Source organism: Hippocampus bargibanti, linkage group LG03, assembly GCF_051943395.1.
Source record: "Hippocampus bargibanti isolate YZ-2025 linkage group LG03, ASM5194339v1, whole genome shotgun sequence".
Classification (NCBI taxonomy): domain Eukaryota; kingdom Metazoa; phylum Chordata; class Actinopteri; order Syngnathiformes; family Syngnathidae; genus Hippocampus; species Hippocampus bargibanti.
The window spans coordinates 30,930,443-30,954,208 of NC_142736.1; the positions used below are offsets into that span (position 1 = coordinate 30,930,443).

The 23,766-nt window shown below is 39.4% G+C and overlaps 1 protein-coding gene across 1 annotated transcript in view; it reads right to left on the reverse strand.

Annotated features, from left to right (window-relative positions):
• The window catches only part of chst8 (carbohydrate sulfotransferase 8), a 175,081-nt gene that overhangs the window by 144,689 nt on the left and 6,626 nt on the right, over window positions 1–23,766 (reverse strand). The window lies entirely within an intron of this gene.

Consider the following 23,766-nt stretch of genomic DNA (forward strand, 5'->3'; position numbering starts at 1 on the left):
TACATACTTGGCAATAAAGATGATTCTGATTCTGATGTATATATATATACATATACACAATAAAGTCTCATTATATCGATATCGGTTATATCGACAGTCCCGGTTATATCGATATTTTTTCGGACTCCCGAGAATATCGATATAACGAGACTTTAATGTCTATATATATATATATATATATATATATATATATATATATATATATGGGAACGTATGGGAACCTGGGAACGTATTATTCTCATTTTAATGGTTTCCTATGGGAAATACATTTTTGGGATACACAATTTTCGCCTTACTCTGACTGGGAACCAATTGAATTCATAAGCCAAGGTATCACTGTATTTTAAAAATTGAGTCGATGAATCCATCCATTCACCAAATAGCCATACAAGCCCCTCCCTCCCCCTTCTCCTCCGCAGCACACGGCGATGATTTCCATGACCGCCTCATTTCCCAGCGTCGGTGAAAGTAACGGCGCCAGACTAATAGAAGAGATGAAAGCCATTTCAGGCATGCTTTATTAATTAATGACAACGTGCCGGTGAGTCGGACGAACGAGCGCGGCGCCGGCTCATGTTCAAAGCGGCGTTGATAGAACTTGAACGGTGGCACTGTCTTGGTGATCAAAGGGCTAATCTGACAGTTTTCAAGCTAAATAAAATAAAATAAAATAAAATATAATACAGCATTGTCATAGTTCGGATGCTTCTAGAATTCTAATCAGTTTCACCTCAAAGTACCGAGAGCTCAGCTCCAAGATTTGTCAACGCCATTTCGGGTAGGGATGTGACTAGATGGGCATGATTGATCAATGATTTTTTTTTCAATCCTTTTGGGTTTTTTTTTTTGTGTTGTTTTATGACTACATTTGAAAACAAAAGAGGCATCATCAATTTCTAGATTACTGTCTGCTGTAAAAAAAAAAGATAGGGAGAGAAAATGGTTGTTAACTCATTCACTGTCATTCACGAATTTATTCGGGAATTGAAAATATGACGTAGAGCGCCATTCCTGAATTTGTTTGTTTTTTTCATGCTTGCACGCCGATAAAGCACTGGTCAGACCTCTGGCAATGTTTTTGAAGGGGCAGCATTTGCCTTTAGTCCAAGTTGGCGCTTGATAAAGCGCAATAATAAATTTATGTATGTATTGTATTGTATTTTGGACAGCTGTCCTCATTTCAAGCTCATATAACTCCAGACCCATATAATTTAGGAATCTGAGAGTCTTTAAAACTGTATTGAATGTTTATGTAGTCCTAAAACTCAAAATACTATATATATATATATATATATATATATACACATTTTTTTGTCCTCTATTCCCTGCCCCCAGTCGTCAGTTAAAGCCACGTGATTGGTCAAGAACGCAGCAGTGGGGTCGGGGGTTAAATATTAAAGAGACAGGCAGAAAGAGAGAGTGAGAAAACACACACACACGAAAAGGAGAGGACAGAGCTTGAAACAAAAAAAAAGTGAAAAAATAAGTAAAATGGTGAGAAAAATGGATAGAAAACAGTAAAATTGGACCCATTTCAAATTTGATAGTTCAAAAGCAGAGTTTAGACTGGAAGGTTAAATATCCCATCAAGCAGGCTCCACAAATAACTCACACAAGTCATCTGTACACTTGATGTAAAAAGCTATCAACCCAACTAAACAGATCACAATTGAGGAACTAGATACAATTATCACAGAGAAAGCACCTACAAGGGACCATTCCTCAAGATGGTGAAAGAAGAAGGCTACGTTCCTCATCAAGTGTTTAATGCTGATGACTCCATTCCCTCAAGCCATCAATGACCATCACAAAGGTAAATAAAATGACTTTATTGTACAGTACAGTTTATTTATTTAATCATAATACTATAGCAAATTTATTATACATAAAATGAGGTATATTTTGTGTAGTTTTAAGTCTTAGAAAATTAGAAAGTAGAAAAGCATGTTTTTTTGGGGACCTGGGAACGGATTATTCTTATTTTAATGGTTTCTTATGGGAAATTAATTTTTGGGATACACACTTTTCGCCTTACACACTCTCTCTGGGAAACCAATTAGGTTCGGAAGCCAAGGTCCCACTGTGTGTGTGTATATATATATATATATATATATATATATATATATATATATATATATATATATATAGTAAAGTCTCATTATATCGATATCGGATATATCGATAGTCCCGGTTATATCGATACTATTTCTATGCACGCACTGAGAAAATTACATGCAAACAGGGTCGGATATATCGATAGTCCCGGTTATATCGATATTTTTTCGGACTCCCTTGAATATCGATATAACGAGACTTTACTGTATATATAGCTGAAAATGTAACACGAGTCAGGAAGAAGTTTCCAAGTTGCTGATCCTATTTTCTATTTCATGAGATAGCCCTCACACCGTGTGTATTTACCATCCGCATGCGTTTTGCTTGTTTCCCTTCATTCCAAACTTTAGAGGAGTATTGATTTTGTATCGGGCCCTGACGTTAATGCGCATCAATGGCGCTTCTTCCACACTCTCACGCCGTTGCGCTGTTCCCGATGCTGCGAAAGGTCACCATTGGCATTGTTTACACGGAAGCAGATGAGGCCGCCGAGGCTGACGTGTTGATGTGACAGATGGTGTTCGGATCGGATGATTCAGACTGGTGCGGTTGAGCGCATCGAAGGGAGCCTGGTTTCAAAATATCCTTTTCGTTGGAAGCCAAATTCTGTTGGTTGTTTTGGGTTCGGGACCAGATGCAAACACTGCATATAGTACCTCACTGTACAGATCAATATTTGTTGTTGGATAAAGCATTTTTGTTTATTTTTCAACCCCACCGTTTGTGCTATACTTACATTTATTATATTGAAATATTTTGTTTCTGCAGATTCGGCTTACATTAGGTAGCTGGCTATCTATTAGCTATCTAGCTGGCCGGCTATCGATTAGCTATCTATCCAATACCTGGCTATCTATTAGCTATGTAGCTGGCTATCTGGTTATATATTAGCTATCTATCCAGCTAGCTGGCAAGCTGATAGCTGGCTATCTATTGGCTAGCTATCCCGCCGGCTATCGATTAGCTATCTATCCAATACCTGGCTATCTATTAGCTATGTAGCTGGCTATCTGGTTATATATTAGCTATCTATCCAGCTAGATGATAGCTGGCTATCTATCGGCTAGCTATCCGGCTGGCTATGGATTAGCTATCTATCCAGCTAGCTATCAAGCCAATAGCTGGCTATCTATCGGCTATCTATCCGGCTGGCTATCTATCGGCTATCTATCCGGCTGGCTAGCTGTCTATCTATCGGCTATCTATCCGGCTGGCTGTCTATCTCTTGGCTATCTATAGGCTATCTATCCAGCTAGCTAGCGATCTATTAGATATCTATTAGCGAGATAGTTGGCTGGCTAGCCATTAGCTACCTATTAGCTATCTGGCTGTCTATCTGTTAGCTATCTATCCGGCTCATTCGCTGTTAGCTCGCTGGCTAGTTGGCTGGCTGTCTATTAGCTAGCTAGCTGGCTATCAAATAGCTAGCTAGCTGCCTTTAGATTTATTTTAGTTATTCCGGGTTGAGTGAACGCTGGCGTGTGTGACTGCCGCTGCTCACCCACAGATAAACTGATCCAGTGACTGTAAAGTGACCTTGAGAGTTTTGAAAGGCGCTTACAAATGAAATTTATTATTATTATTATTATTATTATTATTATTATTATGTTGGACTGCATTTTCTTTCGTTACTCCCCACTGGTTTGATATTTTATTGTATTTTTTTTTTATAATACATTGAAATGGTCTGTGTATGTGCTCCACGTTTTATTTTCCTCTGGACTAGTAAATGGCTCAATTTTGGGATGTTCAATGGCACGTAAACGCACAATACGCAACGATGCTGAGCTACTTGTGAAACATTTAAAAACACATGAATACGTTTAAGCTGGGAGCTTAACTTCTTTATATCAGTGAAACTCAGTGGCGGGCTGTGGATATCATTGCTAAGCCTTCAGTCTTGCTCCGTCTGAATCAATCCAGATTGAAGAAAGTATGGTGTGATTTACTACAAGTGCACTAGAACTCCCCTTCAGAACTATTTGAATCATATTCATAACTGGATGAGTAACAAGAAGGCATCTTTTCCGAATCTGAAGCCATTGTTTTGATTCTATTGATTCTATTACACCACGAACAACCTTTTGAAACTGGCCACTTCCGGGTTCAATTTGAAGTAGTTTTTGGACACTCAGTCTGTAACTGCAGCTGATGCATTTGTTTATGACCACTGTCCAGTAGTTGATCAGCAGATGGTTGTGTTTTATTTTCTTAACATTGCGTTGGGCTGTTGTGACTTCCGGTAGAGATTTACTTCCTGCTCTATTGTATTTAAGTTTCATTTTACTAAGAAGACGGCGAGGATCGACAAGCTTTATCGCTGCGCTGTGTAGCAAGGAAAAGAATAAAGACCAAATACTTCTATTTCGGACAGAAAGCGGGCAAAGTGGTTTGTACAATTTTGTTGCATACGTTTTATTTCATTGATGTGGGGTCCAAATGTTTGTGTGTAAATAACCGATATTTTGTACTTGTTTGTAGTTCTACGATGGTGGCGATGGTGATGACGTTGGTGTAAAATCACATTAAAGAATAACCATCTGTACAAAGAACCGGAGTCCTTTGTTCGAAATGGAGTTACACAGTCATTTTTATTAGTGTTTTGCATTTGACTAAAAATATCATACTGCGTGTTTTGGGTATTTTAGATGCTATAAAACGTTTTTCTGATGTCAGGAAACAAAAAAGTGATGTCCTTTAAATGCTAAAATACGAAAACACACATCTGGAAGCAGCATAACAGGGAATGAAAAGAAGCTAAAAGACAGTTTAGAATTATTTAATGAGAATTCATGGACAAAATAGAATTCACATCAGTCTGTGATTGAGATATATTTTTTTAGGCCAGCAGAGAAGACTTTGCAGGCCTAAAAATGTGAGTAATTTTTTGGAAGGTTTATTGGACTAAACTGCACAGTGAAGACTGCTGGACTGTCAAGTTTGCTCGGATGTGGCCATCCATCGATGGATTACAAGAGAGTTTATAAATGAAGTGAGGAACTATAATAAAGCGAAGTTTTGAGGGATGTTGACTGGCTGTGTAGACTTTTCAACATTGAGAAATGAATGTAGATCAGTTGGTGATTTGTATTACGGACAAAAAAAAAAAAAAAGATACATGATTTATCGCTGCTGACTTCATGAATTATTGCAGAGGAAGCGGCTCTTAATGCAAACCTCGAGGGATGCTCCGCTTTTCGACTGTCTCGCCGGGGGGGGTAAAGAGTCCATTCGCTTCTTTTCATGTTGATTGCGATCTATTGGACCCGCCGGCACTAAGCGGTACAAGCTAAGAACGACAGTGTTTTAATGTAGCGTACAACGTCAAGGCTGGAGTTCAGAGAGGATCAAGTGATGCTTTTTTTGTGCCTGTTTGTCAGAAGATTTATGCTTCTTGCCAAGTTCAGTAAGTTATGGAAAGCGGCATGACGCGCGCAGGGTTGTCAATAGGCGATTATTTCTGCGCGAGCGATATTTTTTGTTATTTCTCATTAGACAAGACCTCACTTCAACCCTTTCTAGTTGTTTGTTTTTGCAATCACGACATTATGTCACTTTATGTACGTCACTTCAACACTTTACATATGTCACTACCTCACTTTACATACGTCACTACCTCACTTTCCATACGACACTACCTCACTTTACATACAGAAATTACATGTATTGTCTGTTGTCAATTGTATGTCTTTTTTAGCCACGTTATAAGTGCCTTGCATGTCTTGCACGCTGGGTCCGAGAGGACATTAATTTCATCTGTGCTGTATGTCATGCATATTAGCATATTTGACAATAAAGCTGACTTTGACTTTGACTTGACTTAAGAGTTCTAGAGGCTTGGGAGTTTGTCCTCAAGGACAACCAACACCATCTTTTTGTTTCCTAACTGACATCAGAAAAACGTTTTATAGCATCTAAAATACCCAAAACACCCAGGCTGATATTTTTAGCCAATGCAAAACAACAATAAAAACGAGTTAAAGTGTCCCAAAACTACAGTGAGACCTCAACTTACAAACACCTTATCTTACAAACTTTTCATGTTACAAACGTCAAATTTATGAAAATTAAACCTTATAATAAGCACTATTTTCATAATACACACCCACCACGGCTGGCGGAGTGATCTTCGGCGGAAGCACACGACCGAACAGCACCAGAGGTTAAGTTACCAACAGTCCTTATGGAAGGTGACTCTCCTTCCATCAGCCATCAACGACCATCAAAAAGGTAAATAAAACTTTATTTTACAGCACAGTTTATTTCTTTAATTACAGTCCTCATGTAATGCGCCTCTTTCCAAACAGCAATTCCCTTTGACCTTCAACCTCCAACGCCATTCCGTCAAGCCATAAATGATGTAAATAAAGTGACTTTATGATACAATGCAGTGTATTTCTTTCATTACAATACAATAGCACATTTATTATACATCGAATAAGGTATGTTGTGTGTAGTTAAGGCTTATTTAGTTGAAAAGTATATTTTATGGAAACCTGTGAACGGATTATTCCCATTTTAATGGATTCCTATGGGATTTTTTTTTTTGAGATACACACTTTTCACCTTACACACTCTGGGAACCAATTAAGTTCGTAAGTTGAGGTCTCACTGTACTTCAAAATGAACTCGGAGATGGCGAATTTCAGAAGGTCCCGCCCCCTTGTTCGTGACGTCATGCCAGGACGTCTTGCAGCGTAAGTTTCCTAACAGACATCAGAAAAATGTTTTATAGCATTAAAGTGTCTCAAAACTACTTCAAAATGAACTCGGGGATGGTGAATTTCAGGAGGTCCCGCCCCCTTGTTCGTGAGGTCACGCCAGGACATCTTGCCTTGCTCTAGAAACAAAACAATGGCTTCAGATTCGGAGAAGATGCTTTCTTGTTACTCATCCAGTAAGAATATGATTCAAATAGTTCTGAAGAGGAAAGCATACATGTTTGCAATTGATTGAAGAAGTCCTCCCGTATCAATTTGAGCCGTCAGGACTCCAATGTAGCATCTCAAAAAATGCACAAAATGGTGCCCTCAGCTATGTTGGAAATGGGCTGATTTGTCTGCTGGGAATTTGTGTCAACTAGTATCAAATAGTAGTCTTGGTGCAATACACAACAATTCACCATGTCAAGTTTCAGCACACTAAGTTTCATACTGCATGTTTTGGGTATTTTAGATGCTATAAAACTTTTTCTGATGTCAATTAGGAAACAAAAAAGTGATGTTGGTTGTCCTTTAACTCATTCACTGCTAGACAATGTGCAAAAACCTGTCCACTCCAGTGCCAGGGTTTTTGTCATTTTCATTCAAATTGCAGGACCCACGGAATATTGAGTTTTAGGACTACATAAACATTCAGTTTCGCATAAGACACCTTAGACTCGCTTCTTTTATAAAAAAAAAAGAGTTAATTGCTGAGGTATATGAATCTGAAGTTATCTGAGCTTGAAATGGGGGCGACTGACCGCAGCTTGATACCCCACCACCATGAAAATAACAAAGTGTGAACAAATTAGGGAATTGCGCTCCATGTCATGCTTTTCAATTCCCAAATGAATTCAGGAATGGCACTGAATGAGTTAAAATAGGGTGTGTCTGCTTTTTTAAAATTCATTCATTCATTCATTTTTTGATTTGTCTATTTGTTTGTTTGTTTATTTATCTATTTGTTTATTAGTTTATTGATTTCATCTGTGAGGTAACTCAGGTGTGATGTGCCAGTTTTAATTGCAGCCTGATTAAATACATCTGCACAGGGAGAATCACCGTCGATTTTAATGCAATTATAATCACTTTGACGGCATTCGGCGGTTTTGCTCGGGGGGGTTACGACTCGCTGAGGGAACGCTTGGTTGAGTTGGAATCACACCATCAAGTCAGAGGCGATTACAATCATCCGCCAAGTATTTATAATTATGCTTTTGTTTAAATCAGAATCAGAATACCTTTATTCGTCCCGCAATGGGGAAATTTGCAGTCCACAGCAGCAATTGAAGAGGGATGGGGTTGGGGTGGGAGTGAAAGGATAGAAAACAAGATATTCTAAGCATGACAAAATAAAAATGTCAACTGTATACTGTGCAAATGTAGATGTGCAAAAACCGTTCTATAAACAAGACTGTACATAGTGCAGAATCAAGAGATGCATTTAGATATATTGCAACAACCCATATTTACAAGTGTCCAGTTTTTTGTTTTTGTTTTTTTCACATGTGATCATTGGGAATTGTGAAGCCTGACAGCAGTCGGTAGGAACGAGCGGCGGTACCTCTCCTTCTTGCAGCGCGGGTGTAATAGTCTCTGGCTAAAGGAGCTACCCAGAGCTGTCAGGATGGGCAGGAGGGGGTGGGAGGGGCTGTCCGTCATAGCTTTTAGTTTAGCTAGCGTCCGTCTGTTGCCCACCTCCTCTAGAGAGTCCAGCGAGCAGCCCACGACAGAACTGGCCCGCTTGACAAAGCGCTCCAGTCTTTTTCTGTCCCGGGTGGTGATGCTGCCTGACCAGCAGACAATGCCATAGTGGATGGCTGATGCCACCACAGAGTCATAGAAAGTCAACCGACACCATTTTTTTGTTTCTGTAACTGACATCAGAAAAACGTTTTTTTAGCATCTAAAATAGCCAAAACACGCAGGCTGATATTTTTAGTCAAATGCAAAACACCAATAAAAAATGACCCAAAACTATTAAAAAGTGTCCCAAAACTGCCACAAATGAGCTTGAAACTGGGGAGATTCAGAAAGTCCCGCCCCCTTGTTCGTGACGACACGGCAGGACGTTTCACCTTGCTCGAGAATCAAAACAATGGCTTCAGATTCGGAGAAGATGCTTTCTTGTTATTTATCCAGTTATGAATATGATTCAAATAGTTCTGAAGAGGAAAGCATACATGTTTGCAATCGATTAAAGTACTTCCGGATCATTTTAAGGCGTCTGGACTCCAATGTAGCATCCCGGAAAATGGACAAGATGGCGCCCAAACTCCGTTGGAAATGGGCTGATTTGTCTGCTTGGAATTTGTGTCAACTAGTATCAAATAGTAGTCTTGGTGCAACACACAACGATTCACCATCGCGTCATTTATGTGTTTTCCTTCTAATTTCGCCATCAACGCCAGATCAACACGAGGTTTTCAGACCAAACAAAGTACCCAAAATGCATTGCGTGTCACTTTCTCGGTTAGGGGCGTTCCTGACGTGACGTCACGTAAGGCATCGTCATCAACTCGAAAACAAGACTTCCTGAATATTCAGTGCAAGTCTTAAAACGTAAAATATAGCTATATGCCGTGGAAACTTTGTAAAATACGCTCAGTAGAAGTCATTTGAAGTGATTTTACAAATCATGGACACAACTTGTCGGGAGGTGTCGGTTGTCCTTTAAAAGCATAAAAAGTAGCTGTGTATACTCGTAGTATGTACACTGATGACATTCAAGTGAAAAACTAAGATTTCAAGTACTTTTAAAGGAAAATGAAAGCATAAGTTTCAAAACAGCAATTAGCAGGCATGAAACAGTGATGATGCTAAAATGAGTAGCACAAAGCTACTATGATAATAGGCCAGTTAATCATAGAAATAGTGGTACGAGTAGGAGTTCATACTTCACAGGCTATTAGTAAAGTATAGTGTTCGAAGTAATCATGATCGTAGTAAGATTAGTAGCAGTATGAGTTTAGCTAGTGCTAGCATTTTTTAAATTACATCATGCAGATGTATTTCTTGATTGTGGCCCATGAGCGACGGAGCAATCATCATTCGATCCCCCTGTTTTTTTTACCGCCGTGTTCGCCCAACAGGTGGGTGACAGTCTGTCACCGAGGCAACAAAGCCCTCCCAGCTTTAAACTAGTGCCTGCGGCTAATCCAGCTAGCGGTTGGTATGGCAAGAAATGTTTCATGGAAAGACTCATTCAATAACACAAGACCTATTAGTCTGGTATTTTAAAAAGAAATAATAACATCCGTAGAAAACAGTAACTTGAAAATATGACATAAAATATTAAATTGTAAATAATCACAACTTTATTATTATTAAGTTACAGTGATACGTCGGTTTACGAACCCCTTGCCTTACAAACTTTTCGGTTTACGAACGTTACATTTATGAAAATTCTACCTTGGCATACAAACTTTTTTCATACGCGGAGCTGCCACAATGGGTGATGTGTCGTTCTCGAACGAGCCCGTTCTTCTCACAACAAAATGTCAGCCGACTGTTTTAGTCCTCTATTCCCCGCCCCCAGTCTTTGGTTAAAGCCACGTGATTGGTCAAGAATGCAGCAGTGAGGGGTGATGGTTTACACATTAAAGAGACAGCAGGCGACAGAGAGAGTGACAAAATGGATATAAAACAGTGAAATTTGGACTTGTTTCAACTTTGATACTTCAAAGGCAGAGTGTAGAATGCAAGGTTAAAATTCCCATCAATCAGGCTCCACAAATAAACCGCACAAGCCATCTGTACACTTGATACAAAAATCTATCAACCCAGCTAAACAGAACACAATTGATGAGGAACTAGGTAAAATTATCACAGAGAAAGCATCTCCAAGGGATCATTCCTCAAGATGGTGAAAGAAGAAGGCTACGTTCCTCATCAAGTGTTTAATGCTGATGAAACCGGCCACTCCATTCCATCAAGTCATCAACGACCATCACAAAGGTAAATAAAACAACTTTATTATATAGTACAGTTTATTTATTTCTTATTTCAGTTTATTTAATGTATATTTTGTGTAGTTTTAAGGCTTAAAAAATTAGAAAGTAGAAAATTGTTTTATGGGGACCTGGGAACGGATTATTCTCATTTTAATGGTTTCCTATGGGAAATTAATTTTTGGGATACACACTTTTCACCTTACATACTCTGTCTGGGGACCAATTAAGTTCGCAAGCCAAGGTATCAGTGTAATAACATCCGTAGAAAACAGTAACTTGAAAGCATGACGTAAAATATTACATTGTAAATAATCACAACTTTATTATTATTATTAGGTTATTTATTATTAATCGTTAGTAGAATCCTCATGTAAAATATGTTCAAACTGAATGAAGCCTCTGCTTAGGTATGCCGCGGGGATGCGCAGGTGCCCTTTATCCTTCCCAGATGCCCTTTTCCACCACATCAAATATCAGCCTTCTATTTCCACACCTCACGGCTCTGATGGTTTTGATGTATGCACATGAAAACCGGTGTGACGAATATCGACGGCGTGGTGTTGTTGCCCGTTATCATCCGCGCCTTAAACGCAGCTGTAACTCTGAGGCAACCTCGTCAAATTGGGAGATGCGTGTTACACAAAAGCTTTCAGGTGGGGAAAAGACTTCATACGATCTGATTGGTTGGTGCGTTTTATGAAATCATAATGTTGGCTTTTTTTTTTTTTTTGTTGTTACGTCGGGAGAGCAAATCTACTTTCACGCACTTGATCTGTATTATTTTTTTATTTTCCTACCTCAAGCGAGTATCAATTTTGGTGTAGTTCACAATGCAGAGATCAAACACCGTGAACTCATTCACTGCCATTGCTGAATTTATTCTGGAATTGAAAATCATGACATGGAGCACCATTCTCGAATTTGTTCAGCTTTTTCAAATTTCGATTCCCTCTCGTTCCCTCAGATCCTCTTCCTCCCTCCACCTCTGTATGCCCCCCTCCCTACCCGTCCGTCTCAGCACAATGGAGGACAGGGCTTTCAGCTGCTCTGCCCCCAAACTCTGGAACTCACTTCCTCCCAACATTCGTAACATTGATTCTCTTCCCACCTTCAAATTCCATCTCAAAACCCACCTATTTAAAATCGCATTTTCTGTCTAGCACTTTCTCTTGTTTCTATGTATAATTGTATTTTATTTCTAGTATTCTATTTGTTATTTTATTTTATTTATTATAGTATCTATGCTTGTCTGTGACTTTGAAGTGTCGTTGAGAGCTTTGAAAGGCGCTTAAAGAGAAATATATATAATATATATAATAATAAATATTATTATTATTATTATTATTATTATTATTAATATTAATATTTGTTTATTTATTGTTATTATTATTAATTTATATTTGTTGTTTGTTTTCTTTGCGGGGGGGGGGGGGTGCATTTCAAGATTTTTTTGGTCAGACCACTAACAATGTTTTTCTCTCCCACGAGGGGGCAGCATTTGACTTTTGTCCATGTTCGCGCTTTGTTACAACTTCAGCTGTTGTTAAGGTGCGATGCAAATCAATGTTTGTACAGTGATACCTTGGCTTACAAACTTAATTGTTTCCCAGACAGCGTGTAAAGCGAAAAGTGTGTATCCCAAAAAATAATTTCCCATAGGAAACCATTAAAATGAAAATAATCCGTTCCCAGGTCCCCATAAAACATAATTTTCTACTTTCTAATTTTCTAAGCCTTAAAACTACACAAAATATGCCTTATTTTATGTATAATAAATGTGCTATGGTTTGATGGATGGTTGGTATGGATGGATAGATGGATGGATGGATGGATGGAAGGATGGAATGGAGTGGCCGGTTTCATCAGCATTAAACACTTGATGAGGAACGTAACCTTCTTTCACCATCTTGAGGAATGATCCCTTGTAGGTGCTTTCTCTGTGAGAATGTTATCTATTTCCTCATCAACTGTGTTCTGTTTATCTGGGTTGATAGCTTTTTGCATCAAGTGTACAGATGGCTTGTGCGGGTTGTTTGTGGAGCCTGATTGATGGGATATTTTAACCTTGCAGTCTACACTCTGCCTTAGAACTATCCAAGTTGAAACGAGTCCAAATTTTAATGTTTTCTATCCATTTTATCACGCTCTCTCTGTCGTCTGCCTGTCTCCTGAATGTTTAACCCCCTCACTGCTCCGTTCTTGACGAATCATCTGGCTTTAACCGAAGACTGGGGGTGGGGAATAGAGGACATTTTGTTGTGAGAAGAACGGGCTCGTTCGCGAACGACACAGCTCCGTGTACGAAAAAGTCCGTATACCAAGGTAAAGTTCGTATGCCAAAGTAACATTTTCATAAATGTCATGTTCATAAACCGAAAAGTTTGTACGCCAAGGGGTTCGTAAACCGAGGTATAACTGTATTCTGTGAGTCCTGAAATTTGAGTGAAAATGACTAAAGCCCTGGCACTTGGAATGGACACATTTTTGCACATCGTCTGGCAGTGAATGAGTTAATGTGAGACGATCACTATTCCTTTCAATTTATGAAAGGATGGCGAATGCAATCCAAAAATGTGAATCCGAGCTTGAGTCGCTTCACAGTTCCACTACAGAAATTTGTTCGTATCTATTGGTTTATTGGTTCGTATCTATTGGTTTATGCGGAAATTTATACCCCCCCCCCCCGACCCCTAAGTCCATATTGACGAATCTCAAGCATTGGAATGTTGATACAGAGGCCTTGCGCACACGTCTGCGTTTATGCACGTTTGACAAATGAGGCCCCAGGCGAGAACTTGTCTTGTGAGCTTTTATGAGAGCCAACCGCATTGCGACTAAAAATAAAAAAAAAAATGAAAAAAAATGCTTCCTTCCTTTTAAATCAGCAAAACGCTCCCGGAGAGGGTCTCTTGACATCTCCGGATCAACGGTCTAACTCTGCTGGATGAAAATGACTTCAAAATTCCCAAAATGGGAGGATCAAACTTTCCATAGCTAATCAATTTACGCTCGCGGTATGGCGAGGTGAAGCTCAACCTGCCGGGAAGAAGAAGAAGTTGGGCGAAATTAAACTCCTCAAGTTCAAGGTGTGTCCTTGCCTTGAAAAGCGGCTGTCTGATACTTCCTCGAAAGCGCAAAAACCGCGTGACCAGAGTGAAAGCTGGAGGTGTTTTTTTTTAAATGTATCAACGTCGTGTCAAGATCTATCTATCTATCTATCCATCTATCTATCTATCTATCTATCTATCTATCTATCATCCATCCATCCATCAATCTATCTATAAATCATCCATCTATCTATCATCTATCAATCAATCATCTATCCATCATCTACCCATCTATCCATCATCTATACATCCATCTATCATCTACCGATCATCTATACATCATCTATCAATCTATCTATAAATCATCCATCTATCAATCATCTATCAAGCATCTATCCATCTATCCATCATCCACCCATCTATCATCCGTCTATCCATCCATCATCTATCATCTACCGATCATCTACCCATCATCTATCATCCATCCATCCATCATCCATCCATCTATCAATCTATAAATCATCCATCTATCAATCATCTATCAATCATTTATCAAGCATCTATCCATCATCCACCCATCTATCATCCGTCTATCCATCCATCATCTATCATCTACCCATCATCTACCCATCATCTATCATCCATCCATCCATCATCCATCCATCTATCCATCAATCAACCATCCATCCATCTATCTATCAATCTATCTATAAATCATCCATCTATCAATCATCTATCAATCATCTATCAATCATCTATCAATCATCTATCAATCATCTATCAATCATCTATCAAGCATCTATCCATCATCCACCCATCCATCTATCATCCATCTATCCATCCATCATCTACCCATCATCTATCATCCATCCATCCATCAATCAATCATCCATTCATGTATCAATCTATCTATAAATCATCCATCTATCAATCATCTATCAAGCATCTATCCATCATCCACCCATCCATCTATCATCCATCTATCCATCATCTACCCATCTATCCATCCATCCATCCATCCATCATCTATTCATCCATCCATTTATGTATTTTCTACGATGAGGATAATGGCCCAAAAAATAAATAATAAATGTTACATATTTACAGTACGTGTTTTATTTAAATTAATTTTCCAATCAAAGCAAAAAAAAAAAAAAAAAAAACCACGACGAAAACACGATCCTACTTCGTCTCCAATTTGAGACCGGTTGCTTTTTAAAAACCTCAATGAAACCCCGTACAGACCACCAGATAAACTGCGAAATCTCCTCAGCGTCCAAGTAAGGATCACCTTGACCACATCAAAAACTCCAGCTGGAGTAAGGGAGGAGGAGGGGGGGGGGGGTCAGCTGTGAAGCATTGGGGGACATTCTCAGAGCTTGGCCTTCTACATTCAATACGCACTTGTCTCAACCCTTTAATCTTCGACTACCGCATGCGGCGAGTATGTACATTTTTAATAATAAGACGCTCTGCGATGGATGCCCACTGCTGTACCATTTCCCACGTATGAGCCCCCCCCCCCCCCCCCCGCATCACCTGCGGGGTCAGATAGGACAGCCGTTGCATATAATTAAACACACTCAATGACAGACTAATTGAATGAGTGCCGCTCCCCCGCCCCTCTAGGCTGTTTAATCACGCAGAGCGGCGGATAACAAAAATACTTTTTTACCCCCTCCTCCTTTTCACGCCAGGAGTGTAATTATGACAAGGCGCTCATTGATCACTTGACAGCAAATATTAAATAACAATCAAGATGTTGGTATTGACTTATAATAGAGGAGACTAAATGAATGATGGACTAAAAATACATCATTATTATAACCAATGTGATCCTTTGTGGGATAATTATCGAATGAATCACAATTACACGCCATAGTGTTCTGTGGAAAGTACCATTTACAGAAAACATGGGGGGGTGACGCATTGCGCTAATAGTAGCTGGACTGATGTCACACAGGTTAGCCCAGAATGGACATTTGGATGAGAGCTGAGATCAATAATTCATTATTATCAAGGCATTACTTAAATTGGTGCATCCAAAAGATAGGTTGCCAAATCAAAAACAAGGTAATGTAATTTATTCCATATATTGTCAAAATGACGATTGTAAAGAGCAATACATTGGGAAGACTAAACAAATTCTCAAAAAAAAAAAGACTATCAACATCGCAGGGATAATACTAGTGGCCCTCAATTGGCATTTTTTTTCCTCTATTCCCCGCCCCCAGTCTTCGGTTAAAGCCATGTGATTGGTCAAGAACCAGCAGTGAGGGGAGGTGGTTTAAACATTAAAGAGACAGGCAGACGACAGAGACACAGTGATAAAATGGATAGAAAACAGTGACATTTGGACTCATTTCACCTTTGATAGTTCAAAGGCAGAGTGTAGACTGCAAGGTTAAAATTCCCATCAATCAAGCTCCACAAATAACCCGCACTAGCCATCAGTTCAATTTGAAATGAAAAGACAAGCAAGGGAACCAGCTATTAATTGTTTTTCTAGTGTGTCTGCTTGCATCTGTTGCTGTTGCAATCTCACAACTTCCAAGATGTACAACCCAGAGCTCCTTGAGACACTTTCTGCAAAAAGCTATCCATGACCATCACAAAGGTAAATAAAATGACTTTATTATACAGTACAGTTTATTTCTTTAATTATAATACCATAGCACATTTATTATATAAAACATAAAATAAGGTATATTTTGTGTAGTTTTAAGGCTTAGAAAAGTAGAAAGTAGAAAAATATGTTTTATGGGGACTTGGGAACGGATTATTCTAATTTGAATGGTTTCCTATGGGAAATTAATTTTTGGGATACACACATTTCGCCTTACACACTCTGTCTGGGAACCAATTAAGTTTGTAAGCCAAGGTATCACTGTATTTACTTCCGAGGGTCTTTAAAACCATATCCTGCTGAATATACTGTTTTTAAATTAGACAAAACATCTATATGGAAATTCAATTTGCATTCCAATCATATTTTTTGTTAGACTTGGAAAAAAAAAAACCAAGATAATTTCCTGAGTAAGAGCAGAATAATAGTAAGTGAGGCAGTTGTTGAGCAAGACGGCGTCTCGGTCGTGACAAAATTGCTTCTTGGTTGCCTGCCATCCCTCGCATGAGACATTTTGTCCTGCATATCTCATGCATGTATTTATTATTCAGGCATGATGGTGTGAGGAGTGTCTCTCTTCCTGTCACTCAATGGGTGTTGCACACTTTGTCGACGCTCCATCATGCTTTCTCCGCCGCCTCCCGGGGAACAAGACAACCCTCTCTCCCTCACGCTAATCCTGGCGGAGTAGGAGGTGGGGTGGGGATGGGGGGGTGACTCACAAGTTACAGCGCTCTACGCTTTAATGCACTTTAATAGCATTAATGTCTGATTTGGCCTCTTCGGCAGCAATAAACTCCGTTAGCATCTTCTGAAAAGCCTGTTAGGAGCTATTGTTGGCGGCTAGTGTATCAACACACAAAGGCGACTAATCATTTTTTTATTTATTTGAAAAAAAAAAAAAACAAGTGAACCGATGCCAGATGTCTTCGGGTAGTAGGTGAAAGACACCCTGAACTGCTTCACAATAACACCTCAAGACAATTTATAGGCTCCCATTACAGTGATAGCTCGGTTTACGAACCCCTTGGATTACGAACTTTTCGGTTTATGAACGTTAAATTTAGGAAAATTTCACCTTGGCATACAAACTATTTTTCGGGATAGACACGGAGCTGCCACAATGAGTGATACAGTAAAGTCTCGTTATATCGATATCGGATATATCGATAGTCCCGGTTATATCGATACTATTCTATGCACGCACGGAGAAAATTACATGCAAACAGGGTCGGATATATCGATAGTCCCGGTTATATCGATATTTTTTTGGACTCCCTTGAATACCGATATAACGAGACTTTACTGTATGTCGATCGCGACTGAGCCCATTATCTGAACAACAAAATGGCAGCTGACTGTTTTTGTCCTCTATTCCGTGACCCCAGTCTTCGGTTAAAGCTACATGATTGGTCAAGAACGCAGCAGTGAGGGGAGGTGGTTTAAACATTAAAGAAAAAGACGCAGTGAGAGAGTTTCAACTTTCAATGGCAGAGTGTAGACTGCAAGGTTAAAATATGCCATCAATCAGGCTCCACAAACAACCCACACACGCATCTGTACACTTGATGCAAAAAAGCTATCAACACAGCTAAATAGAACACAATTGATGAGGAACTAGATAAAATTATCGCAAAGAAAGCACCTACAAGGGATCATTCCTCAAGATGGTGACAAAAGAAGGTTACGTTCCTCATCAATTGTTTAATGCTGATGAAACCAGCCACTCCATTCCATCCATCAACGACCATCACAAAGGTAAACAAAAAGTAGAAAATTATGTTTTATGGGGATCTGGGACGGATTATTCACATTTTAATGGTTACCTATGGGAAATTAATTTTTGGGATACACACTTTTCGCCTTACACACTCTGTCTGGGAACCAATTAAGTTTGTAAGCCAAGGTATCACTGTATTTTGCCATGCATTTTTTTTTTTTTTTGAAAGAAGCTAGCATAACTGCAGAAAACCCACGCAGAACTGGTATGGGCGGAGCTGGAATCGAACCCTATTTACACCGTGAGGTCGTCGTATTAACCACTCGACCACCGGGGCATCTAGCTTTCATTTCTAAACCGCCAGTTGAGTTACACAGTCTCTTATTTGGTGACTAAAATAACCCATCTTTTCAGGGATGGAATTTTAGACCCCTATCACCCGTTTAGCTTCTTCAAGGAGGATCTGAGGAACACCAAGGTTGTAGGTGGGACTCTCCCAAACGCGCAGGAGGAAAGCGAATCCTCCCCGGTGAATTATTCAGCGGGGCTCCCGTACCCTAAATAACAGGCGGCTGGCTTTGTTTGACATCCTGAATGAATAATTAAGGTGTGACCTTTCGTTCCCATTCGAGGTGATGGCTTGACGGCGTCATACTTTCCATCTGGAGGCCAAGGTCGATGAACCGGGGAAGTTGTTAGATGGAAAATTTAAAAATGACAAGGCAAACAAACGCAATGTTGCATGCCCCTGAGACAATAACCATATACGTTTCCCCCGTATTTTATGCCACATGGACTCCTCTTTCAAAGCACCTTTCAAAACTCTAAAGTAGACATTTCAGTCAGTCCGAAGCACGAAACAGACTTCTGATTGGCTGCTAATGCCGAGTCTGCAAATTGCCAATCGAACGTTCATTTGATAATCTGCATACTCGGCATCGGCAGCCTATCAGAAGCCTGTTTCGTGCTTCGGACTATACCGTGACTGAAAAGTGTACTTGACAGTTTTGAATGCCGCTTAGAAAGAGGAGTCCACGTGGCTTTGAGCAGACACGAAAATAACGAAAACTGGAGCAAAATCTTCGGCAAGGGATATTTGTAAATATAAATAATTTAAGCAAGGGAGCATTTGTGGTAAGTACTTCCTCAATTTAAAAAAAATCCTGTATACTTCGCAAAAATGTTTTTTTTTTTTGCGATTAGTCGTCCTTTTTTAAAGTCGTCTAAAGAGCCACTTTAAAACTGCCGGACATGTGGAAAATGTAGCCAAAAGCAAGTCTCACGTTCCATTGACCAAACACTTTGTATCTTGTGCTGATCCAGCGGCATCCCACAAAGTCACGAATGCTGAAATTCTCTTCTGCCATTTTCGTGCAGAGCACAACATCCCGCCGTTTATGGCTGCGGAACACTTCTCTGATTTAGTAAAATCAATGTTCCCGGTTTCAGAGACAGCTAAAGTAATTTCTTTATATTTATCCTAATTATTTACCAACATTCATTGAATAAAGTTTTACTCGATCATATGTATATATTTTTAATTGCTGCGTACGGTCGATTTTGAAAGCATAACGTGCGCATACGCGGTAAACTGCATTTCCACATTGTATCTTTCAGGGGGAAACGTTCTTATAGCTAGTTTTCTATCTATTTGAGTTACTTTCTGGGTTTAGTAATTATTAGCTAACTCTTAGCTAGCTAGTTTTCTATCTATTTGAGTTATTTCTGGGTTGAGCGATTATTAGCTAACTCTTAGCTAGCTAGATAGCTTTTTATCTATTTGAGTTACTTCTGGGTTGAGTGATTATTAGCGAACTCTTAGCTAGCTCGCTTTCTATCTATTTGAGTTACTTCCGGGTTGAGTGATTATTAGCTAACTCCTAGCTAGCTAGATAGCTTTCTATCTATTTGAGTTACTTCTGGGTTGAGTGATTATTAGCTAACTCTTAGCAAGCTAGCTTTCTATCTATTTGAGTTACTTCCGGGTTGAGTGATTATTAGCTAACTCTAAGCTAGCTAGATAGCTTTCTATCTATTTGAGTTACTTCTGGGTTGAGTGATTATTAGCTAACTCTTAGCAAGCTAGCTTTCTATCTATTTGAGTTACTTCCGGGTTGAGTGATTATTAGCTAACTCTAAGCTAGCTAGCTTTCTATCTATTTGAGTTACTTCCGGATTGAGTGATTATTAGCTAATTCTTAGCTAGCTAGCTCGCTTTCTATCTATTTGAGTTACTTCTGGGTTGAGTGATTATTAGCTAACTCTTAGCTAGCTTAATTTCTATCTATTTGAGTTACTTCCGGGTTGAGTGATTATTAGCTAATTCTTAGCTAGCTAGCTCGCTTTCTATCTATTTGAGTTACTTCCGGGTTGAGTGATTATTAGCTAACTGTTCACATGCCACACGCAAATTTTTGGAATGATGGAGGAAACCAGAGTGCCCGGAGAAAACCCACTCAAGGAGAACACACAAACTCCAAACAGAAAGTTCTAAGCCGGAATCGAACAATACATTTCTGCGCTGTTAAGCTAATGCGCTAACCAATCTCATTCAAACATACTTAGATTCTGGCACAAGCACAGAATTTCCATTCCTAAAGTTTTGTTACAAGGTCAAACTCCTCACATGAAGACAGAAATCAGAGCTGAAACCAACCGCGGCGTCTCACCGAGCAGAGATTCAGTCGCAGAAAAGCGAGAGCGAGGCTACTGGAAACAGACCATATTTATAGCTGAGATAGAAATAATTCATTATGATCAAAGTGCAGATCATGCTCTGCTCCATCAGCGGGGATGAAAAGAGCGCTCCTCTTTCTTCCTGCTCTCCTGCGACTCCCCCACAAAGAAACAAGGAGGCAAAGTTTCTCTACAGGCATCGGGTTTGTCATCATGCTATAAATACACGTTAACATAAAAGCCAGTATGGATCGTTCAATGTCAAATTCTGCGTACCTGAAGTCACAATACGCTTGGTTAGCAAAATGATCACAAATTTAATGGGAAATTGTACAAAGTTCAGCATCATGATCATCAAAACCACCACCGCGTGTTGTGCTAGCAGCAAATAAACAAATTTTGACATATTTAATTGCCAAAATTGTATATTTTTTTCCTGTAATGCATTTCAACTTGTATTGCCACACTGCCCAATGCTTTAATTTAATACACACGGACACACACAAAATTAATTTAAAAAAAATGGTTACGAATCCAAGACGGACTTATATAACGCAAATAACGCAAAAAGAAAAGTGCGTGTATATCTATCCATCTATCTATATACAGTGATACCTGGGTTTACGAACCCCTTGGCTTACGAACTTTTCCTAAATTTTACCTTGGCATACAAACTATTTTTCGGGATACACACGGAGCGCCACAATGAGTGATGTGTCGTTCGCGAACGAGCCCATTCTCCTAACAAGAAAAATGGGTGCCAACTTTTTTATCCTCTATCCCCCGCCCCCAGTCTTCGGTTGAAGCCACGTGATTGGTCAAGAACGCAACAGTGAGGGGAGTTGGTTTAAACATTAAAAAGAAAGGCAGATGACAGTGAGAGAGTTTCAATTTTGATAGTTCAAAGGCAGAGTGTAGACTGCAAGGTTAAAATATCCCATCAATCAGGCTCCACAAATAACACGCACAAGCCATCTGTACACTCGATGCAAAAAGCTATCAACCCAGCTAAATACAACACAACTGATGAGGAACTAGATAAAATTATCGCAGAGAAAGCACCTACAAGGGATCAATCCTCAAGTGTTTAATGCTGATGAAACCGGCCACTCCATTCCATCAAGCCATCACCGACATCACAAAAGTAAATAAAATGACTTTATTATACAGTATAGTTTATTTCTTTAATTATAATACCATAGCACATTTATTATACATAAAATAATGTATATTTTGTGTAGTTTTAAGGCTTAGAAAATTGTAGTTTTGATGGGGGGACCTGGGAACGGATTATTCTCATTCCAATGGTTTCCTATGGAGAATTAATGTTTGGGATACACACTTTTCGTCTTATACACTCTGTGTGGGAACCAATTAAGTTCATAAGCCAAGGTATCACTGTATAGATAAAACATAAAAAAAATGAATGAATTTTAGAATGACATTTTTGACTGTGTCGCAACATGGACGACCATCAACCACCAGAGCGCAAACCGAACGAACCGCGCCAAAATACATCAAGACAAACTGTATACAATTGTTCAATTATTCAATGCAATTTTCCCACGAGTCTCATCAAAAGTATTAGCTGGCAGAGTAGCCTCAATAACATTCTGGAAACAAATTAACTTGACATCACACATGGGGAAACAAATACGCGTTGATCATTTTACACAAATGGTATCATCTTTAAACTTTTTGGCACACCAACGTGTTGGGGCACGACAGCCATATTTTTTTTAAACACAAAGAGAACATCCCAAAGTATTACAGCGAGTCATAGTGACATAAAGAAGAACAAAACGCTTGTCCACTCGATGGCAACGTTGCAATGAACCGGCGCAATCACTGATTTTATGTTCAACAGGCATTGATTTCATAACAAGTCAGCCAATTGAGAAAAGAATCAACACCAATTCACTCTAATTTTATAAATTTGGTATATTAATTTTCATTGCTTTGCGGATGACACCGAACTATCTCTCCAGCGAACCCGACGCATCTCTTCCACCTTCTTCCCTTTCACTCTGCCTCTCTGAAATTCTCTCACTCCTCACACCACCGCTATCCTCATTCACAGTCTCGTCACCTCCCGGATTGACTATTGCAATTCACTTCTCTTTGGTGTCCCTCAGAAACTTCTCCACAAACTTCAACTCGTCCAGAATTCTTCAACTCGGATCATCACCACAACCTTATCCTTTCACCACATCACCCCCGTCCTCCAAGAGCTCCACTGGCTCCCGGTCAAATATAAATGTATATACTTTAAAATGCTTCTTTATACATTTAAAGCTATCCATAGCCTTGCCTCCCCATACCTATCTGACTTTCTTCAAATTTCTATTCCCTCTTGTTCCCTCAGATTCTCTTCCTCCCTCCACCTTTGTAAGCCCCCCCGCCCGTCTCAGCACGATGGGGGACAAGGCTTTCAGCTGCTCTGCCCCCAAACTCTGGAACTCACTTCCTTCCAACATTCGTAACAGCGATTCTCTTCCCACCTTCAAGTCCCATCTCAAAACCCACCTATTTAAAGGATAACCAACGTCAAGTTGTGTCCATAATTTGTAAAATCGCTTCAAATGACTTCTACTGAGCGTATTTAACAAAGATTCCACCGCATGTAGCTATATTTTACATTTTTAAGATTCGCGCTGAATATTCCGGAAGTCTTGTTTTTGAGTTGGTGACGACGTTATGTCACTGAAGGAACACCCCTGACCGAAAAAAGGACACATTGTAGTAGTCCTTCCATCACGTCAATGCATTTTGCTGTACAGTGAGACCTCAACTTACAAACACCTTATCTTACAAACTTTTCGTCTTACAAACGTCAAATTTATGAAAATTAAACCTTATAATAAGCACTATTTTCATAATACACACCCACCACGACTGGCGGAGTGATCTTCGGCGGAAGCACACG